Source organism: Rhinolophus ferrumequinum, chromosome 7 (genome assembly GCF_004115265.2).
Source record: "Rhinolophus ferrumequinum isolate MPI-CBG mRhiFer1 chromosome 7, mRhiFer1_v1.p, whole genome shotgun sequence".
In the NCBI taxonomy this organism is placed as follows: domain Eukaryota; kingdom Metazoa; phylum Chordata; class Mammalia; order Chiroptera; family Rhinolophidae; genus Rhinolophus; species Rhinolophus ferrumequinum.
In genome coordinates, this window is record NC_046290.1 from 20,523,153 (window position 1) to 20,547,358 (window position 24,206).

The 24,206-nt window shown below is 38.1% G+C and overlaps 1 protein-coding gene and 1 pseudogene across 1 annotated transcript in view; both read left to right on the forward strand.

Moving 5' to 3' along the window:
• CDH6 (cadherin 6) overlaps positions 1-24,206 on the forward strand; it is a 127,840-nt gene that overhangs the window by 70,962 nt on the left and 32,672 nt on the right. The gene's annotated exons all lie outside the window — the stretch shown is intronic.
• Positions 1,439-14,877, forward strand: LOC117025054 (60S ribosomal protein L10a-like; annotated as a pseudogene).

Below are 24,206 nucleotides of genomic sequence, written 5' to 3' on the forward strand. Positions count from 1 at the left end.
ATTAAATCTATCAGTAATGCATTGACATGGCATATTGATTTTTATGTCATTGCAAAAGTAAAATGAAGTAATTAATGGATCTCTCAGTGGATGGAAAATGTGAGGGAAGTGGCAAAATCCCTTCGCAATCACTGTTTCAAATTTGATTAGTTGGATTTGGATATTGTATTGGCAGCAAGATAAATTTCACTACCTCACCTTAATCTGCCTCTCCCCCCATCTCCCTGGCATTATAACACATAAGAGAATATTAGCTGGAGAAAAAAGTCAAGGGCAATAATTGAAGTTGTCAGAGTTGCAAGCACTGCTACATCAGATGTATAGAAGAGGTATTATTGCACTATTGATAAGGCATTTTCCAAAATCCATCTTTGGAGTTATGTTCTTTCAACAAACAAAAGGATTAGACTATAATGCATCTTTTACCACAATTAAAAATAGACAAAAAATAAATTTTTAAAAAGAGAAAAAATATGTTTGGATTCCTCATGTGGCAACAGTCGGTCCACTTTTAATAGCTCTGGAATAAAACAGATAGATACCTGATGAGATTATCCACATCTACAAGGTCAAGAAATTTTGGGGGGAAAATAAATTTGTTTTTTTTTCAAGATCAGGCTATAGCAAAGGTTCCAAAACTTTCTTGGGTCACAAATGCCCTTAATGTCTCAATAATTTTTTTCATAGTGCCCTTAGGCCAAAAGTAATAGTTAGGTACAAACAATTTAGAGCACTTGTGTTCTAGAAAATCAGTAACTGACAAAAATACACATCAAGTAACACAAAAAACTTACATTTTTTTACTCCATTCTTAAATAACCAGCTACTTCCTAATGGAAAGTGTGCTCCTATTGGACACCACACAACTTCTCAGATTGGACTCTGCTCCCTGGATGACTATCCACGTTGAGTTTTGCACTGCACTTGGTTTTTATCACAAGTGCTGGGGGGAACCCAGCTTCATAAATACATGACATCATCGGAAGGCATATGGCATCACTTACTGTGGAAACTGTGAACTACCCTGAGCCAATGATTCACAAGGTATCTGACAGCATAAAGCAAGGGCTGCTTTATTTCCCCGCATTTTTAATTGCGCAGTGAGTTCCCTGCTGCACCCCAGGTGCCTCGGTGCACACTCTGGGAACCATCAGATTATAGTTAGATTGCCATGTAAAGTAATACAAAGGCTAATAGAACCTTAAATTATGCTATTAGCCCTACGAAGGAATAGTTACAGCCTATTCTTGAGGCCCTGAAACTGAAAAGACTGGTCTGTACACATAACAGAATCGTTAACCAAGGAAAAATAATGCAGTTGAGCACAGAGCACTTAAAGTAGAAGGAAGACGTTTTTACAGTATAAGCATCTGTTTACATTGTATTTGTGTTCATTGGTTCCAGTTATTTTGGGGTAAGGCAATAGAGGACAGTGACGATGGTGGAGGGAAGAAAACCTGAGAATGGGTGTGAGAGCAAAGGCCGCTCAGGTGTCCAAGGAGGAAAAAAGGTAGGCTCACATGAGCATCCAAGAAGCAGCAGCAGACAGATGACTACAAAGTAAATAGATAAGATCAGACTTAAAACTTGAACACAAGCAAGGGCAGTAAGACCTTTCTCCTCTTCCTATCTTAATACTCCTCAGCATTTCACTGTGTCCTGTCACCAGGAGATTAACACAGAAACATGGACTCGGCAGGGCTAGAGAGGGACGCACTTACTGTGAACAGAAGTGTGGGAGGGCAATTATAGCTGAAATACTGGCAACCCAAACTCTGATTTATGAGAAAATTTCAACACCTCTACTCACCTAAAATATGGTGGTAGGTAGGGGTAACAAGGTACGAAGAAGTGGTTCTATATTGGGTAAGAGTTTGTGAGATTACGATACACATATAGATACAGAGATAAGGAATATGATTTTTTTCTAAAATATCCGACCATTTGGGGGCAACTTTTAGCTGAGTTAACAGAACCAGCATCTGTGACCCCTGGGAGTTAGTTAGATATGCAGAATCTTGGGGCCCACCTGAGAATCTGCATTTCAACAAGACCTTCAGATGAACTGTATGCACATTAAAATTTGAGAAGCATTGCTTTTAACAATACCTTGCCTGGGTCTCATCTGACCCGAGATTCTGATTTAGTTGGTTTTTAATTAAGTATTTATGATTCCAATGGGTGGCAAGATGTCAGTACCACTGTCCTAGGAGATTATTATTGACAATAATTGTAAGGAAATGTAAGTGATAAAGTGGGCAGCCACAAAATATTATGGAAATATGAAGGAGAAGGCCAGCTGGGCTTGGGTTCAGCAGAGCTTCCTGAAATAGGTGATGACGTTGGAAGAACTTCTAAAGGAAGGGAAGGGGTTAGCTCACACTGCAGAGGGAGAATTACCTGGACTTCCCAATTAATTGGATACAGAAGCCAAAGGAGAGAAAGTAGGAGGTTCAGAGATTTCAAGACACAAGTCAGGATAGTGAACATGTCACTAATGCCAGCACAGAAAACAGAAAGGGGTGCATATTTCCTTGTCAAGGGTTAAAAGGAAGAGTATATGATTTTATACAATATCCACCCAGGTTATCTTTGGCTTATGTAAAATTAATAGAAAAATAAGAAGCATCGTAAACGCTCCTCTTGCCAGCACTTCCTTGATGATGATTGGTATATAGTGTAAGATTAAGTTCAGTATGAAAGAAGAACATAGGTAGGTGTAGATTAGATTTTGAAGACATGGGCATTTGTTAATATAAAAATGAATATATTTACTATCTCAGAACTATGCACAATTGTAGGCAAAATATTTGCATACTATCATTAAATAGCCCACTGCAACACTTAATTTTCCTTGTCTCCTCCACTTTATCCTTCATAATGTCCTTTATCATCTCCTTCCACACAATGTACACATAAGACTAATCTCCATTAGAAGCATTCGAGATGCTTCTATTTTTAGTAGCAGACCAGGAGATCTGCTTTTATGGAATTCGATGAACTGTGTATTTTCATAGACATTTTCTGCTGATAGCTTTTTGGAAGCTGGTGATGGTTTTCTTTTGGGGAGCTTTCCCAAAAATTGATATGCTTTGCTTTTGGGGGGGGGTTCTTATTTGAAACTCTAATGTACAGGTCTTCTCATATGCCTTTGTCTTGAGTCTTTAAAATTAATATCTACACAATTCACCTAAGCCGCTATTCTTAGGATAATTAGACAGTAATGTTTTAATGGCCCATAAAAATAAAAGTTGTCAGCCATATAAACCTTTATATGTTCTTGTAATTACAGGATCCAAATTCAGTAAACGTGAAGCAATATTTTATACATTCTGAAAGACCGTTTAAAAGATGCTGTCATTAAAATACTGCTTTCTTATATTCCTATTATGTTTCTTTCCAAAAAGAACATAAACCGAAGAGTGGAAACTTACTGGTGCTAATTTGATGGGTAATTCAGAGACTCATTTAACCCCATCACTTCAAATAGGAGCATCAGATTAAAGCGTCGTCACGTCACAGCTAACATTTACTGAGCATTACTTTGTTCCAGAGTATGCTAAGTACTTCAGGCATATTATCTCACTGGACCCTCACAGCAACCTTAATACCCAGACATTTTTCATACCCCTATTTTACAGATGAGTAAACTAAGGCTCAGAACATTCAGGTATTTGAGCCCAAAGTCTCACACTGTTAGAACTTAGCAGTCGGCCTCTGCATGACCTTATAACGGCTCGATTATATCCCCACTCTGTACACCCCCTACTTCAAACAGTCATTTAGAGGCACAAATGAAAAATCAGACACAGAACATGCTTTGGTGTTCAATGGCTGTACTCAACTTGATACCACAAATACCTACTGAGGACCTGCTGTGTGAAACTCTGGAGTAGAGAGAAAAAAAATTAAAAAAAAAAAAGGCTACTTTTAAAGAGCTACACAAATATGTTTGCATGAATACGTTGCACATTCCTTTTACTTTTTCTTGATTTTTAATTTCCAGAACACATCAGTGATATTCAAAATGGTTACATGTGAGTATTTTAAAATTAGATATGCAATTAGTGGTCTTTTTGGTCATCACGATGAAAAAGTGTCTTTTCTTTTCATTTCCCTTGATAACCTCTAAACTTCTGTTCTAATTCAATGACCTGTAATAATCTTTTCTCCCTGAGTCAGGACAAGTGCCTTGGGCAAATCTTTCTTCTACATCATTCACATTTAATGCCTAGCCATTTAACATTTTTTATATTTCGACTGGTTAGTGTATTTAAAAGAACGTGCATTCACTCGGTTGTTGAATGTACTTTTAAAAAATGTGTCAAGAACTTCCCAGCTGCCAATACTGGCAGTACTCCCCATTTTCTTTCCACTGTCGGCCAACTGATTTCATTTCCTTGATGACAAAAGCTTCAATTTGCTATTTGATGCTAAGAAAATGTCCCATGTTAACAGCAATTCTCTTTCTGTGTCTTAAACTTCCCTCTATGCACAGTCACTCATGTGGTGAGCAGAACAGTTAGAATATCTGACCTTGGTCGTAAACCCAAAGGCAACTTTCCACTGCCTGGGTCACACAGAGTAAAGTATAGAAAGCCAACAAGGACGCAATCCGGAATCCTCCAACTTCCAAGTCATTATGCCTATAGAATCCTATGTCCTTCTCCTTATAATTCAATTTATTCAACAAAATGGAGAGATGAAGGTGAATAAAAAAGTGTTAAGGGTTCAGACCTTTTTTGCTCCCACTGAGTTATTTTACCTTCATGCTCCACAAGTCAAACAGAGGTAGAGGTTGTTGGAAGGTTACAGAAACAATACATGCTCATTCTAACAAATCCCCCAAATCTGACGGATGGACATTGTTCAGTATTTCTTTACTGATTGCCTTAATTTGCTTGTACTATTATTAAACCATGTAATATTTGATTTGCACCAGAGTTCTTCATTTTTTGTTATATTATGGGTCTGCCATAGTAGATGGAAATATAAATATGCAGAATGCCAACATCTTCCTTTATGTATCTTTTAAAATCAAAATCCCTAATTATCATTTTGACTGAAATTTATTTCAAAAATCAGATAAAAATCCCTGACATATTGGTACTCAATGGTCAATATCTTAAACCATGATTTTTTTTCATTTCCATTGACAGGAATGACATAATAGTATATTATCTTAAATATGAGAAGACAAGTACATATTGTAACCAGAATTATAAATTTAACTTTTAGAGGACCCTACCTCTCTGGTCAAAATTAAAGATATCTTCCAAATCCTCTACCCTCTTTTGCCAAAAATAAAGCGGTGTTTGGTAGGGGTCCTGCTTTTCATAACCTTCATCAAATTTAGAGATTAGGTTTAGATGTTATTGGGTCATTGGAAACTCAAGGAAGCATCATTTTTGTGTAGATGTAGGCGGCTGGTAACAAGCCCCACCTTCTCATGGGCTTTCATGTTGTCAGTTATTAAGATGACAGTGTAATATAATCCTCCTGAGCATGCTAAGTATATCAGTATTCTTTATAAACCTATCTTTCCATCTGGAATTGAAGAAGATGAAAGTACAGAATTCCCCCAAAGAGACTAAGAAAGAGATTGTTTTTTTTCTCATTGCCGTTATTGATAAATAAGTAAAAGTAACAAGCATCCTCAAAGGTCAATGTGAGGCAGCAAATTTGAAATTATGGGAACTGGACTAAGAAGAAAAGAAGCATGACAAAGTATTTCACAGGAAAAATATTTATAGTTTCTTCCAGTTTTCCATTCACAGAGATATACACAAGAAAAGAGAGGCATTTTAAAAGATTAAAATGTATACATGTGTGAAATATATGAATAAATATTTTAGGTGAATTGGTGTATTTCGGAAGACCTGAGGGCAGTAAGAAAGGCACAACAAAAAGCTTGAAATATCATTCTGGATGTGGGATTTAAAGCTGACTAGAGGAACAGAGATTGGAGTTAAGAAGGCAATTGAAGAAGTTATCTGGGCTATGGCATTTTCGAATAGATTTGGAGAGAAAATGCTTTTTTCATTCATTTGACAATTACTCACCAGAGTGTAAATTTAATAGCATAAGCAGCCTGCCTACGTTTGAGTCCCAGCTACACTGCAACTACCTGGGTAATATTGAGGAAGTTATTTAACCTCTCTTCCCTCTATTTCTTCAACTGTTAAATGAAGGCAGCAATAAAGGCATTGAGGTGAGGATTAAATGAATTAATACACGGAAAGGGCTTAGAACAGAGCCTGGCATATCATACTCACTAGTAAAGTACTAAGGGAAGACCAACCAGTACAGGGCGCAAAGGAGCCCTGCTATCAAGTGCACCTCCGAAGAACGGGAAAGTGAAGAGAAGGAAGAACCAAAGCTGATGATTCCATTAATGTTTTGTCTCCTTCTGTGAAATCAAGTATTATGGGCCAGAAGATGGTGCCCTAGCAGCTAAGCCATCTGCAAATACGATTAACCAACTGCAACTCAGAAGTAAGTATATATAAAGATATGAAGTTTTCTTTATTATCCGAACCAAGCAAAAAATGAAATGCACTCTACATTCACGTCATTTGATGATCTGGATAACTTCTGTAGATCCTCCTGTTAAGGTTATTTATCATTTTATTTTAAAACATCATCACTGTACACCACCATAATTTGGAGTTTATATTATTTAAAGTGCTGTGAAATGTTAAGAGTCTGGTTAGATCTCGTTTATGTGTTTACTTATTTATTTATTTTTTAAATTAAAGTTTATTGGGGTGACAATTGTTAGTAAAGTTACATAGATTTCAGGTGTACAATTCTGTAATACATTTTCTATATCTCACATTGTGTGTTCACCACCCAGAGTCAGTTCTTTTTCCATCACCATATATTAGACCCCATTTACCATCTTCTAGAGTGCCCCCCTCACCCTTTGGTAGCCCCTAAAGGGTACCTCTGTGTCTATGAGTTTTTGTTCCTTCATTTGTTTGTCTTGTTCTTTTCTTGTTTTCAGTTTTATATACCACATATCAATGAATTCATATGGTTCTCTACTTTTTCTGTTTAACCTATTTTGCTTAGCATAATAATCTCAAGATCCATCCATGTTGTCACAAATGGTACTGTTTCATCTTTTCTTACCGCCGAATAGTATTCCATTGTGGATATATACCACAACTTCTTTATCCATTCATCAACCAAAGGACATTTTGGTTGTTTCCATGTCTTGGCCACCATAAATAAAGCTGCAATGAACATTGGAGCACACATGTCTTTATGGATAAATGTTTTCAGATTTTTTTGGGTAGATACCCAGGAGAGGGATTGCTGGGTCATATGGTAATTCTATCCTTAATTTTTTCAGGAACCTCCACGCTGCCTTCCATAGCGGCTGCACCAATCTGCATTCCCACCAACAGTGTATGAGGGTTCCTTTTTCTCCACAGCCTCTCCAACTCTTGTTACTATTTGTCTTGTTGATGATAGCCATTCTGACTGGGGTGAGGTGATCTCTCATTGTGGTTTTTATTTGCATTTCTCTGATGATTAGTGGTGTGGAGCATTTTTACACATGTCTATTTGCCATTTGTATGTCCTCTTTGGAGAACTGTCTCTTTAGATCCTCTGCCCAGTTTTCAATTGGGTTGTTTGTCTTTTTGTTGTTGAGTTGTATGAGTTCCTTGTATGTTTTGGATATTAGCCCCTTATCGGAGGCGCTGTTTGCAAAAATCTTCTCCCATTCAGTTGTTTGCTTCTTTATTTTGTCGATGGTTTCTTTTGCTGTGCAGAAGCTTTTAAGTTTGATATAGTCCCATTCATTTATATTAGCTTTTACTTCCCTTTCCTTTGGAGTCAAATTCATCAAATGCTCTTTCAATCCAAGATCCATAAGTTTATTACCTATGTTTTCTTCTATGCAGTTTACTGTTTCAGGTCTTATGCTTAAATCTTTGATCCATTTTTAATTGATTTGGGTACATGGTGACAGATAGTGGTCCAATTTCATTCTTTTGCACGTGGCTTTCCAATTCTGCCAGCACCATTTATTGAACAGGCTGTCTTTTCTCCATTGCATGTTTTTTGCTCCATTGTCAAAAATTATCCTGTCCATACTTATGTGGGTTTATTTCTGGGTTTTCAATTCTATTCCATTGATCTGTGTATCTGTTTTTCTGCCAATACCATGCTGTTTTGATTATTGTGCCCTGTAGTACAAACTAAAGTCAGGAAGTGTGATACCTCCAGCATTGTTCTTTTTTCTTAGGATTGCTTTGAATATTCGGGATCATTTGTGGTTGCATACAAATCTGATGATTTTTTTTGTTCTATTTCTTTAAAAAATGCCATTGGGATTTTGATGGGGATTGCATTAAATCTGTATATTGCTTTAGGTAATACGGCCATTTTAACTATGTTGATTTTTCTAATCCATGAGCACGGAATGTCTTTCCATTTCTTTGTGTCTTCTTCAATTTCTTTTTTAAATGTCTTATAGTTTTCAGCATATAGGTCTTTCACATCCTTGGTTAAGTTTATTCCTAGGTATTTTGTTCTTTTTGCTGCAATGCAAAAGGAATTGGCTTTTTTATTTCTTTTTCGGAGATTTCATTGTTAGTATATAAGAATGCAATGGACTTTTGTACGTTGATTTCGTAGCCAGCAACTTTACTGTATTCGTTTATTGTTTCTAATAGCTTTTTGGTGCAGTCTTTAGGGTTTTCTATATATAGCATCATGTCATCTGCAAAGAGTGACAATTTAACTTCTTCATTCCCAATTTGGATGCCTTTTGTTTCTTTCTCTTGCCTGAATGCTCTGGCGAGGATTTCCAACACTATGTTGAAAAGCAGAGGTGATAGGGGACAGCTCTGTCATGTTTCTGAACGTAGAGCAAAGGGCTTCAGTTTTTCACCGTTAATTATGATATTAGCTGAGGGTTTGTCATGTATGGCCTTTATTATGTTACAGTATTTTCCTTCTATACCTATTTTATAAAGTTTTAATCATAAATGGATGTTGTATCTTGTCAAACACTTTTTCTGCATCAATTGATATAATCATATGATTTTTCTCCTTTATTTTGTTTATGTGATGTATCACATTGATGGATTTGCATACATTGAACCATCCTTGTGCCCCTGGGATGAACCGCACTTGGTCATGATGAATAATCTTTTTAATGCATTGTTGCGTTTGATTTGCTAGAATTTTGTTTAGGATTTTTCATCTGTATTCATCAGATATTGGTCTGCAGTTTTCTTTTTTTGTGTCATCCTTACCAGATTTTGCTATCAGAGTAATGTTGGCCTAACAAAATGAGTTAGTGAGCAATGTCTCTTCTTCAATTTTTTGGAAGAGTTTGAGTAGGACAGGTATTAGATCCTCTTTGAAGATTTGGTAGAATTCACTAGTGAAAGCCATCTGGTACCAGACTTTTGCTTTGGGAAAGGTTTCGGATGACTGATTCAATTTCCTTACTGGTGATCAGTCTATTTAGATTTTCCAATTCTTCATGATTCATCCTAGGAAGGCTGTATGTTTCTAAGAACTTGTCCATTTCTTCTAGGTTATTGAATTTGGTGGCATATAATCCTTCATAGTATTCTCGGATGATCCTTTGTATTTCTGTGGTTATTCATGGAGATGTCTCTTCCAAGACAGTTCATTAAACTGCCTTTCTGTGTTTTCTTGCATCTCGTTGAGTTTTTTCAGAACTGCAATCTTGAATTCTCTATCGTTTAAGTCACATATTTCCATATCATTAAGTTCCTTTTCTGGAGACTTTTCATTTTCTTTCTGAGCTATCTTGTTGCCTTGGTTATTCATGGCAATCACTGATTTATTATTTCTCTTCCTAGACATCTACAGGAGTGGGTTCTGCAACAGGTTGATAGAAAGAGGTCTTTCTTTTGTCTTCCCATAGGTGTTGGTAGAATGTTTTATTTTCTTTCCGACTGCAGCCTTTTATTCTCTCTCACACTGTAGTGTTATATTTTCTCTGCACTATTCCGGCTTCTCACACAATGGGTGGGGAGGAGCGGGCTTCTCCTCTGTGAACAGTTCACCTGGGTCTTGGGCACCACCTCCATGGGGGGATGTGGAGAGCTTCTGAAGTTCCAAAGCTCTTCCTGCACCAAATTCAGAGCCCATGTGATTCAGCAGCTGTGTTTACTCCTGCAGGGATCCCCCCAGATAGGTGGGGACAGGGGCAGGGTGGGTTGTGAGAAGTGGCCCAGAGCAATGGCAGCGACGACCACCACAGCCAGTCCTGTTTCCACAGCTCCCTCCCCTTTGCTGGAACTAGTTGGGCTGCGAGTCCATGTCTGTGGACCACAGTTTTCAGAACTGCAAATATTCTGTTCTTTTGATCTGACACTGCTACTGTTCTGCTTCTAGCACTGGGCAGACGGGGGTGGGGTGAGCTCTGGGAGGGTAGGGAGGGGGCAGCTAGGTTCAGTGCCTAAGGCTTCTGTTCTCTACTTGGCAGTGAGGGCTTAAACCACCGTTTTCAGCCTTCTTCCCTCAGTCTTTTCTCTGAGGTCTCTGCCGTGAGCGTTGGGTTCAGCCGTGTTAAATGCTGTCCCCTCAGCCCTGTGGGCCATAAGCGGAGCCCTAGCAGTCCGAGTTCTTCCTTCTCCTGAAGCTGTGGCAGCTCCGGAATGCAGCGAGCTCGCAGCACCGAGCTATGTCTGCATCCTGCCCCCGCGCATCCCTTCCTTTCTCTCTGCACTTCTCCCTTCCCTCCTCCCCTGCTTGCGCAATTTGCCCACCTTTAGATGATTTTAGTAGTGCACCTCTTAGTCTTACCTGTCTGCTGCACAGGGAGTCATTTGTGGCATTATAGTTGTTCAATTTGTTGCTAATTCCAGGGGAGATTTCAAGAGGCTCACCTCATGCCGCCATTTTTATTGGCAATTCTATTCATTTTTTCAATAAAAAGTTTAATGCATCCAACAATTCCAAAAAAGACTATTGTACTTCCGGTACACTAATATTTTAAGTTGATATTATCATAGTTAATTTGGAATAATATTATAATCTCCTTACATTATTGAATCAAAGTTTTATGGTGGGAAAATTACTCTTGATTCAATTGTTTAATTACCATGAGTGCTTTAATTTTTTAGAGCAAATTAATGAATTTCTTGTTTAAGGTTGAACTTTGACCTTCAATATATTGAGTAGTGTTTTATATTGGGTCCCAGAGCTGCTCTTTCAATTAGTACTTTAGATATTGAATTTAAATCTTCGAATATTTACAGCTTTGTAAACCCTAGACTACACATCTTACTCATCTTTGTATCCTTAAAAGTGCCTAACACAGATTTTTGTACATTGGAATTAAGTAATTCCAAATTAAAAATTACTTGAATCAAGCAACTGTGACTACAAAAGATAAAAATATGCTGTATTATCTAAAAAAGTGCCTCCCAATTTATTGATGCAGATGGTTTCACATGGATATCATTAACAGTGCCTTACGTCATTGGATTGACAACTGAAAATCTAAGTCTTTAATGTTCAATAAACAACAAGTGTTGGAGAGGATGTGGAGCAAAGGGAACCCTCGTGCACTAATGGTAGGATTGCAGATTGGTGCAGCAACTATGGAAAATAGTATGGAGGTTCCTCAAAAAATTAAAAATAGAACTACCTTCTGACCCAGCAATTCCATTCCTGGGTATTTATCCAAAGAAATACAAAACACTAATTCAAAAAAATATATGTACCCCTATGTTTATTGAGAATAGCCAAGATATGGAAACAACCAAAATGCCCATCAATAGACGATTAGATAAAGAAATTTTGATACATTTATTCAATAGAGTATGACTCTGCTATAAAAAAGAATGAAATCTTATCGTTTGCAACAACATGGATGGACCTACAGAATATTATGCTAAGTGAAATAAGTCAGACTGAGAAAGTCAAATACCATATAATCTCACTTATATGTGGAATCTAAAGAACAGAGTAAACAAGAAAACAAAACAGACTCAGAGATACAGAGAAAAAAATGATGATTGCTAGATGGGAGGGGGGTTGGGGTTGGGGGAGAATGTGAAGGGATAAGAAAGTACAACTTGGTAGTCACAAAATAGTCACGGGGATGTGAAATATAGTATGGGGAATATAATCGATAATGTTGTAAAGAGTATGTAGGGTTTCAGATGGGTACTGGACTTATCAGAGAGATCACTTCACAGATTGTGTAGATGCCTGACCACTGCGCTGTACACCTGAAGCTGAAGTAGATTAGTATTGAATGTCGATAATTACATATATGTGTGTATGTATATGTGTATATGTGTGTGTGTGTGTGTATAAATAAATAAATAAAATAGTCACGAGATGTAAAGTATAGCATAGGGAATATAGCAATAGTATTGTAACAGCTTTATACGATATCAGAGGGGTAATAGACTTAGGGGGTGGTTATAGACTTGGTGAGGTGTGTAAATGTTTAATCATTATGTTGCTTTGTAAACCCAAAACTAATATAAAAAAATAAATAAATAAGGTTTTTTTAAAAAGATACAGACCAAATATTAAATAAATAAATAAAAATAAAGTCCTTAATGTTCAAAGATATATTAGATGTATAAAACAAATTTATTATGAAATTCTTTCCCTGGAAACTACCTCTGAAAATTTCACATGAAAATGACACAAATATTTATGATACAATAGGAGGAAACTCAAGCTTTCTTAGTGCAGACCAGAGAAATTAAAAATAACACAGTTGTATGTTCATGAACTAAAAAGAAAGGTAAAAAGAAAATATATAGGAAATAAAATCATAATTGGTTTCTTTAAGACTTTTAAAAATGAAATTCAGATGTTATTTAGGGTCTCATTAGAAGGAAGATTGAAAAAAAAAAAAAGAAGGAAGATTGAAACAAAATGAGAGAAAGCCAGAGTTAACCAATGGAAACAAATTTCTTTGTTTTTTAATTCCTTAGAAGCTACATTGTGCAGACAATTCAAGTGCTCAGAAATCATTTAAGACCTGAGAATACTGATTGCAATGATTTGCATAACATCAACAATAGAGAAAAATGTGATAATACCAGGAGAGAAATATTTTATATAATGACTAATTCTTTTTTTTTACCAACCATATATTCTCCTAATCAACATATTTTTAGTTCTCACAGGAAAAATTATCATTTCTGGAGATTAATCTCATCTTACTTCTTTCTACTATTTATATTGTGAGTACAATTCAGAAGAGAAACATGAAAGAGGAGACGTAAAGAAAATTTTGCTTTAAAATACAGTTATGCAAAACTTTAGCACACTTTATTGTTTTCTTTTCATAAATTGGGAAGCATAAGAATCTCGCTCATTTTCTTACTTAATCTATAGCCTCGGGCTTCTTTTTTTTTTTTTTCCCCCAATGAGGGCAAATACCCTCCAGTAAGTGAATTTCCCCTGTAGACATCAAGTAAAGCAATTTTCATTTTGCATCTTCTCCAAGGTTGCGTTTATCTCCAAATAAAAGTTTTTAAAAATTAAAAACGAATTATGTGAGGCAGAATGGATGATAAGAAATTACTTTCTTTGTATCTTGGGTGTTCTATCCATCCTCCCAAATATGCTTTTTATGTAAGAAAAATAAAAGGGGGGAGCTATTTACCTTATGTTAAAGCTATGATATTGGTGATTACCGATCCACTTGCTTCTTAAAGGGAAATATAGTTGAAAAATCAAAGCAAGAAAATGAGGTGACTGCTCTTTTCCGGTCTTTGTGGTGGGAGGCACCACGCAGCAGGCTCCAGTGACAACCTCTAGGAGGCGGTGTAGGCAGTCCTCAGCAGAATCCCCGCAGCAAGTGCAGGAAGTTATCGGAGACCTGCAGATCAGCTTGAAGAAGTTCAAACGCTTCTTGGGCACCGTGAGGCTTAAATCCACTCGCTGCCCCAAGTTCTCCATCTGTGTTCTGGGGACCAGCAGCACTGTGACGAGGCCAGGGCTGTGCACATCCCCCACGTGGACATGGAGGTGCTGAAGAAACTCAACAAGAATAAGAAACTGGTCAAGAAGCTGGCCAAGAAGGATGCTACCTTTTCAGCTTCAGCATCTCTGATCGAGCAGATCCCACGAATCCTGGGCCCAGGCCTGAACAAGGCTGGCACGTTCCCTTCCTTGCTGACCCACAGTGAGAACATGGTGGCCAAAGTCGATGAAGTGAAATCTACGGTCAAGTCCCAGATGAAGAAGGTGCCGTGTCCGGCAGTGGCTTTGGCCACTGAAGATGGCAGGCGATGAGCTTGTGTACCTCCTTGTGTACCTCCACTTAGCTGTCAATTTCCTGGTGTCATTGCTCAAAGAAAACTGGCAGAATGTCCCGGCTTTACACATCCATAGCACCACGGGCAAACCCCAGCGCCTTCCTCAGGCACAGCTTACCATGCTGCTACCATTGAAAAGGGAGAAAGAAAATGAGGTGACTTGGGCAAATTTGAGGAGCAGTACTTTATTCAGTTTTATCTCCTTTCCAACAGTTGGGTATCACTTACTTGAGTTTTAAAATGATTACGCGGCCTTCGGAATCTTTACTGTGAAGCAAACCATTAAGTAACTTCTAAGGAAGGAGAGGGTGCCAGTGGGGGCGGAGAGTTGCGGGTAGGGGACAGAACAAAAAACACCCCACAAGAGAAATCATCCCTTGGCAGATGACAACGCATCACAGATTGTTTTTTTCTTTAGCAGAGTTTCATTGCAGACAATTTGTAAAGCGATAAGGAGCACTGAAAACATTTTCTCACATTTTGTCAGGCACTACAGTGGATGAAGTGCTCTCACATGTACAAGCATTCCTCCAGGGATCCACACAAGTCCTCTTCCACTGTGAGCAGGAGTCGATCCTTTTGGATGTGAGGAAACAGAGTCCCAGAGGGGTTAAGAGACCACAGTGCCATTGGCAGCAGAGTGCTAAATCTGGGGCTGGAGCCCAGCATTTCTGGTGTGGTTAAGTCTGACACTCTTCCATTACACATTATTAAGACATTGAAGTGGCAGAGAGTAGTCAGACACGGTGGGCAAACGAAACGACAACACAACTGCTTAGGAGTTGCAGTGCTCAAGTTCCGTCACTAACATCACCAGGAAGACACTTCACCCAGCGCAGCCCTTCAGACAGCACACATTTCTCTTCTCTGATTGTTTCACAATTAGTGCCCTTAAAGCACAAAAGAAGGAGCTTTTCAAATCATGTAAGAATTTATAAGCTGCTTCCCAAGGAAGAAAAACTAATAAATGAGCTCATAATCTTCTCGCCTAGAATTGCTCACCATTATTTCCTTGACTGTGTGAGTAGGTTATAGAATTCAATTTAATCATCATTCACTGAGCACATACAAGGTGCTTGACAGTTAGGAACAGGAATAAGAACTAGTCCCTCCCTGAAGCAAACTATCTGTTTTATAAAGCTATGGCTTTCACTTTTTAGATCCTAAGTAAGAGTCAATATAAGATCATTATAACTAATACGTTTCTTCACCTTTGAAGAAAAACACATTTTGGGAAAAGTCCATTAGCTAGTGAGGAACATAGTGTTTTTAATTTCTGCCACCTGAAACATCATGTCTCAAACGTCTGCAATTATCTATTAATAATTTCTTCCAAAGTATAGTTGTACTGTCAGAGATAGAGGGAGAGAGGGTCAGGGTGTGTGGGTGTGTGTGTGTGTGTGTGTGTGTGTCCTTAGATTTGGCAATTGCTGAAGAGATTACACTGTAAGGCAAAAAAAAGTAGGATTGTAAGTGTTGAGTTACAATGTCTTACTAAATCAATGTTTGACTGGGTATCTGGCTCTCAACTTGATTTACCATTGGCTTTTTGAAAATGAAAATGTTAGACTAAGCAGGAGCTGAGACTAATGTCTCAGTCTGCCAAAGACCTTGGACTTCCAGAGCCAAGCAAAAGGCAATAAACAAAGCCTTTTTGGGGAAATAACTTCATGCAGTGAATAAACCAAAAGGCATTTGTTTAATTGATAAATCCCAAATGAACAATAACATCTATTACAGTTTGTATCATTTGTGCCAATAGAATTTACAAATAACTTAGCCTGGGGTCTAATATAATAAATACAATAAATCCAGAAATGTTTATAATCTACATAGGAAGTATTGTTTGGCACAAAATCTCATGTGAACAAACATAGATTTTGGAGTTAGGCAGATCTTGGTATCCTTCCTGGCTCTGCCCTTAATTGGGGTAAGTTATTTAACCTACCCGACCTCAGTTTCTCTGAAAACATGGAAAAAGTAAAGCCTGTCTCCTGGAGTCGTTGTGAGACTTAGTTGATATAATACACGAAGCACTCTCGCAGTACCTGACACACAGGGAGTTCTCACCAAAGGTTAGTTTTCTTCCCTCTTGACTGGGATTCTTGAACGACCACATGTAGTTTCAATTCACCTTGAATGCCAAAGACAAGAAACTACTGCCTCTGTTTCCTACTGCTGCTGTAACAAGTTACCACGAACTTAGTGGCTCAAAACAGTACAAATTTATGATCTGACAGGTCTGGAAGTCCAAAGCCTAGAATGAGTTTCACTGGGCTAAAATCAAGGTGTCTGCAAGGGGTCCTTGTGGAGGCTCTAGGGAGGATGTTGTCCTTGCCTTTTCAAGCTTCTCGAAGGCTGCCTGCATTCCTTGGTGCACGATCCCTTTTTCCATCTTCAAAGCCAGCAGCAAAGCATCTTCAAATCAATCCCTCATTGCACATTTCCTTCTCTGACTCCCCACTTCTTTCCCTTAGAAGGACCCTGGGCTCACCTGGATAACAGAATAATCTCCTGACCTTAAAATCTTACTCACACCTGTAAAGTCCTTTCTGCCTTGTAAGGTAACAGTCCCTGGTTCTGTGACATGCACATGTTTGTGAGGGTCATTATTCTGCCTACCACAACGACCATCACACTTAAGTTTTGTTCATGTAATTGTTGCTCTGGTACTTTTGACATTAAATTCAAGGGATTGAGTTTAGGTTTAAAATTTTTCGCTCTTAGCACTTTGTCAAAAATTCTCTTCCACATAACAGGTCTCTTTCAGTGTTATTAAATCTAACAACAGATAAAAGATTGAATTCAGTGGGGCCATGTGTTATCTCTGCAAATTCAGAACGCTTTACAGTATTATTTGAATGTATATTAAAAGTTACAAGGTACACAATGAGAAAAAATAAGGGAGAATAGAAAGATGATGATGATGATAGATAGATAGATAGATAGATAGATAGATAGATAGATAGATAGATAGACAGACAGAATTCCATCAGTAATTTCCAGTGGAGGCAATTTTGTCCCCCCAGGGGACATCTGGCAATGTCTGGAAACATTTTTGGTTGTCACAACTTGAAAGGTGCTAGAGATATCTAGTGGGTAGGGGCCAAGGATGCTGATACATAGGACAGGGCCCACTACAGAGTTATCCAGCCCAAAATATCAATAGTGTAGAGGATGAAAAATCCTGAATGAAATCTTTGTAACTCAGCACCTAAAATATTGTTTGGTACAGAGGAAGCATTTAGTGAATGTTCACAGAACCGAATGTAAATATCCACAGAAAATATCCGTGTTGTGTTTAACATACTAGACTGTGATGTCAGACTTCCTGGACTCAAATTCTGCTCCTGTTGGCTGTATGATGTTGAGAAGTTACTTAACTCTTGTCTCCCCTTAGCTTCCTTGTCAGTTAAGAGGTGACAGGAAAAGATTCATGATGAGTAACAATGATACAATCTGTGTAACAAGTTCCCGGCCATAGTATGGGCCTAATAAATGTCTGCTATTATCATTTTCCCAAGTCCTAGCCAGACTAGTTGCCAAATGATGAATCATGCACAAGAATGCTTTAAAGATAAAACATTTCCACTGTTACAAAACTCAGTCAAATTATTTACATTGTATAAAAGAATATCATTTGGGGGGTCATTATATGAGGAAATATGGTGTAATAAAAAAAGAAAGAGCATGGGATGGAGACAGCCCAATCTTTGGTTTTGTCAAGAGAAAAAGAGATTTTCTAGATTGTTTTAGAGACCACATAATGCATCAAGAGGTAGGCCTGGCCAACTAGAATAAAACTCAGTAAACTCATTTACAAATGTCATCACCAAAAATTATTGGTGCCCGGCTCTGGGCTATAGGTCATGCTTCCACCCCAGTTATCTTCTCAGATTTTACAGTGGGAATTAGCTCTTCCCCCCACCAAAACTCATGTGGTGAGGTATTCCTGAAACCAATGGAGGGATTTCACATTACACACACACACACACACACAGAGCCCTGTGACTACCTGAAGTCCTTTTTACTGCCCTGAGACAGTATCTGAAGTACCAGGAGGGAGAGGTGGCAAATTTATGGGTAAAGGTGAAAGCAAAGGGGTTTTTCCCCTTTTCCCTTTGGGCCAATCATGTAATGAGGGAGAAGCCCATTTTAGCTCCCAGGAGCCTTCCAAAGCTTCTCCAAGGCAAGAAAAGATGATCCTATAGATGGTGACTACCAAGGACAAAGCAACTCTGTAGCTACAACCACATGTGCCAAGGGCAATGGAGGAGTCACAGCCAGACAGCAGGGCCTATGTGATGGCTACAGGGGAAGGCAGGATGGAGCCAGATACCTTGGACCTTACAGAGCTGAAATCATGATTCCACCTGCGAAAATCATAGACGCCACTGAGGAAAGTAATGGATGAGAGATACTGTCTACAGACCAGCAGCCCAGAGGGCAATACAAGGGTTGCCCTTGGCTCCAAAAGCCCCCAAATTTCTGATTTGCGCCATGTGGCTCTCTCTTCTTCGTACACCCAGATGTCATCTTAGACAGATCAGGAGCAAAGGGAGAAAGCAGAAACCAGAAAGACTAGGATTTACTTAACAGAGTTATCTGAAAAGACTGCATTATTGAATCAGGCAGATTTTATTGGATTGCACTCAATGATTGACTCAATATTCAACCTAATATCAAGTTCTTAATACTCAATGGGATTAGAGCCTGAGGGATAAGCTCTTTAAAAAAATAAGGAAACTGCATCTTTCTTTGCACATTTGAGTGCAGTGCAAGAAAACAGGGGACCCTACAACTCAAGGGAAGGAGTGTTTCTATTTTAGCTGACTTTACTGCTTTTATTACCTCAGGCACATACTCAAGCTTTCCTCAGATTTTCTCCCACACTTAGCCTTAAAACCATGCCATGAGCTCATACTGGTTGCTAAGTCATTCTGCTCCCATCAGTAATCTGAATTTCCCCAAGAAATCTTCCTAAACCATCAGCGCTAACACATTCCCTGACTCCATCTTGTTCAACTTACAAGTTCCTCCTATGCTGTTCTCCACCTTTTCACTTAGCTTGTTCTTCCTAATACTTAATAAAAGCACTCAACTGTCTAATTTCAGCTTTTATTCTGCATCTTTCACATATGAGTCAGTATTTCCAACCCTAAACTGCAAGTTTGTAGAAGGCAGATATTAGATGTTTTTTATTCACTGCCTTATGCAGCTCTTCAGGCCAATAAGTGTTTTTAAAATGGTCTTGGCTGAGAGTTAAATTATTTTTTTTATGCAACAATCTTTTCATAAAATGGAGTGTTTTCCATTCATTGTCCATTAGTTTCTGCAGCAAGATGATACTTCAAATATGGTTCAGCAAAATCTAGCAGCTTCTTCAGCCTTAATAGATGACTCCTGTCCCAACATCCAGTGTACTTATAATGGTCTGTACACTCAATGTACTTATAACTTCTCTGTTCTTTTCAACAAATACAAGTGGCTTTATTATTGTATTGAGGTGCAATTGGTTATAAAAGAAAAAATTTTAGACCTAAGGTGATAATTTGCATTCCTCCCTCAGATTGCTCAGGTTAGACCATGTTCCTAATGTTTGGTAATAACTGCTAAATTTTCTGGCAATTTCAAGAATATATATATTTCTTAATTTTATGACATTTATTGAGGTAACATTGGTTAATAAGATTATATAAGTTTCAGGTGCACAATTCTATAATACATCAACTGTATATTGAATTGTGTGTTCAGCACCCAAAGTCAAGTCTTCTGTCACCATGTATTTAATCCCCTTTAGCTTCTTCTACCTCTTCCCAAACCCCCTTCCCCACTGGTAACCACCATACTGTTGTCTGTATTTTATGAGTTTGTTTGTTTGTTTTATTTGCTCATTTGTTGCTTTCTGTTTTATATCCCACATGAGTGAAATCATATGAGGAACATATATCCTTGATACACAGAATTATCTAAAATCAAATGAGAAAGGGGATGAAGGACCCTGAGATTTATTGATTGCTTTCTATGTGCCAGAAACTTCATTGATTATTGATATTTTATCCATTTTTATCTTTATAACAGTCATTCATTTATTCCTTGCAATCATTAATTATGGAGGATCTATAATGTGCCTGTATGTTGGGTACTGAGAATACAGAAGTGAGCCGGACAGCTGTGGTGCCTTCCTTCATGAAACTTGCAATCCAGCTGTTTGCTGATTGAAACATGAAAATAGCTATGAAATAAGTCATCAAGAAAAAAAAACAGAATACATTGAAGGCTAAGTGTGGAATAAACTGAAAGTGTACAGCTGGGGAATTGAATTTAGCAGCTTAGTGAAGTCTTTCCTGAGGAGACAAAGATTACACAGCCTTGATATACGAGTTGGATTAACCAAGTGAAGATGTTCAAAAGGACTTTCTGCCAAGGGGACCATATGCAGGGAGGCCTATGAAAGAAACTAATGTATCTAGAACAAAGTGTCAAGGAGAGACTGGTGGCTGATGAGACTAAAGAGAGGGGCAGAGACTGTGGTGGAATTTGGATGCCATGTTAGGGAGTGGAGATGGGGGCTTTTATTCCAAGAATAAAGAGAAAACACTGAAAGATTTAACTAGAATATATGGTGATGGAAGGAAAACTGACTCTGGGTGGTGAGCACACAATGTGAAATATAGATAATGTATTATAGAAATGCACACTTGAAACCTATGTAATTTTACTAACCATTGTCACCGAAATAAATTTAGTTTAAAAAAATAATAAAATTAAATTTTAAAAAAAGAAAAAGATTTAACTAGAAGAGAGTGGTATCTTCAGAGTTCTTTTGTGTTTTTTTTTTAAGTTGGTCTAGTTACAGAAAGCAAAATAAATTAAGAGGAAGCAAGATTGAGTGTGTGTTTGGTGAACCTCTGTATAATAGATCAATGAGAAATGGTGACTCAGACCAGGGTGGCACCAATGGAAATGGAGTTAAGTAGGTGAGTCAAGATATAAGTAAGAGGTAAAAATGACAGGAGTTGCTGGCTTAATGAATGTGGGGATGGAAGCAGAGGGGAGAGCCTAGGATGACGCTGATGGCCTTTACAGACATGGGACATATAAGAGGAACAGGTTTTGGACAGAAGGCAATGAGTTCAATTGGGAAGTACTAAGAATAATTTGTCTAAGAGACTTGTCTGGGAATCAATTGTATTCTTGACTTTGGATCACAAGAAAATGGTCTGCCCTGGAGTTATTTATAGATTTGGGCATCAATGGCACATAGATAATAGTTGAATACATGAAAATAGATAGATGATCTTATTTGGAGAGAGCATGTGAAATGAGAAAAAAACAAGGACCTGAGATATAGGCCTAAAGATTACCAAATTTGAAGGGACAAGTAGAGGAGGAATAGCTGGCAAAGTTAATTATTGTGAATTCTACCTTGTGGATGACAGAGTGAACACTAAGATAATTTAATTAATTTAGTTGATAAGAAATTCAGAATTCAGACCCCAATCCTTCCACCTTCAAAACTGACCTTCTAAATACTTCATGTTTATAACGCAAGAATAACTTATTGTAGTGTGTTTCTCTGAGGTAGGCCTTCTGCTAAACATTTTATAAACATTATTCTGTTAATTTTCAGAACAATGTACCTGTAAACTAGGTATCATTATTATTCCTACCTTGTAGATGAGGAAACTGAGACTTGGAGAAATGAACTAAATTCCCCAAGGATCCACGACTTAGCGCATAGCATGAATTGACACGCATGTCTTTCCCTTGCCTAAGTTCGTGTGAATCATTACGGTTGTCCTAGTTAAGGCAGTGGTTCTCAAACTTGAGCACTCGTCAAAATTACCTGGAGAGTTTCTTAACCACAGACTGCTGGGCAACACCCCTTGAGTTTCTGATTCTGGAGGTAAGTGGGGCCCAAGAATTTGCATTTCTAACTAGTTCCAACAACCTGCCACAACAATACACTACCTTCAGTTTTGGATTTGTAAAGTAATTACCAGATATAAATTAATTAACTCATGCTAAATCTATAACATTCAAATACAGCATATTAAATTACATAATATAAAATATTATTAAGATATTTTTATTCACCTAACCTTATAATCTCTAAAACAGAATCTACTTCTAATCCCTGCCATGTACTTCAAGGAAGGTTAAAATTCTCCCTGACGTAAACTCTACCCAAAGAGCTCTTCAGCCTTCACAACATTGAGTATACTCATTATGCTTACATTCATTATGTAGAGATATATGTATACAAACATACATATACACATATATTGAATTCAGTTAAGTCTCAATTAGTCCTAACTTGACAATAGATTTATTTTTGTAATCTAAAATAATGTTCAATCTATGTAACACACAGGTGTCCTCTCTCTGTGTTGTAACTCCAGTTTCTCCACCTCAGTCTCATCAAACAACCTTTCACCACAGCTGTTGTCTGATTTGTCCTGTGACATCTCAGATTGACAACCATTACATCTCTCAAAGGGCCACATTACATTTGCGTTACACTATATGAGCATATTGGGCTCAATCCAATTTGTTATTTTAGCAAAAAAATCACATAATTCCTTCCCTACACCCTTTTCATGCTATTGTAGGAACTTCCCTACATGTGCCTTGTACATAAGCTTTTGTTTTCTAAGTATATACTTAGAATAATCAGTTTGGTTACTGACTCACAGTGACCCAGTGATGGGTAATAAGAGGAATGGGACAGCATTAGCTAGTTACATAAACCACTAAAAATCTGTACAATTAGTGTTATACCTTTCAATTGGAGTCAAAATCAAGTTGAAAGTTGGCAAGTAACAAGTAGCAAGTAAAAAGATGTTGGGGGCGGCCAGATGGCTCAGTTGGTTAGAGTGTGAGCTCTGAACAACAGGGTTGCCTGTTCGAGTCCTACATGGGCCAGTGAGCTGCACCCTCCAAGACTGGATTGAAGACAACGAGCTGCCACTGAGCTTCTGGAGGGGCGACCAGATGGCTCAGCTGGTTAGAGCGCAAGCTCTCAACAACAAGGTTGCTGGTTCAATTCCCGCATGGGATGGTGGGCTGTGCCCCCTGCAACTAAAGACTGAAAATGGCGACTGAACTTGGAGCTGAGCTGCGCCCTCCACTAGATTGAAGGACAACTGCTTGGAGCTGATGGGCCCTGGAGAAACACACTGTCCCCCAATACTCCCCAATTGGAAAAAAAAAATGTTGGCACTGCTTTGGTGACACTGTCCATGGGGACATACCTACAATTCAAATTCCTGTTTCTATTTGTCAATGTGTTGCCCTTAAAAAGATAATAAATCAACAGAAAAACAAACAAACAAAGACCAAGAGCTCTTTCTGAGCCTAAATGCCATAGGTACAGTAGTACAAAGTCCTGCCAGTGCCAGATGAGATGTGACTTTCTGAGGGAAGTGGGTAATTTTTACTTGATGGTGAATCGTTGAAAGTGAACCAGATGATTAAACTTAATGGAACAGCCACATTAAACTGAAATTAGGAAAAACATGCCTGCGGCCACCTACAACCTTTTATTTGTTGTTGTTTAACTTCTGCCTTTTACAAAGGCCATGATGAATAACATCACAAAAGAAAATATCCAATTAAAATCTAAGCGCTCAATAAACCTCTCGTGTCTGCTTGTCACCACCCCTTTCACTAACCCTGAAGTCATGTTTCCTCCTGTCCCCCAAAAGAGAGAAAAGAACTGGCCCCAGGGGACTTCAAAGGAAGGGGAGGAAAATGGGGAAAGAATACACAAAACTTCTTCAGGTTTCTGCTCTGTACTTGTCAGACACAGACCTTGCATTTGGAGGGGGATGAGGTTAAAGTGTTTTATTATCACACAACGCCTGAGTGAAGAGATGCATTTTCCCACTAGTTTTCAAATATTGATAAATCAGA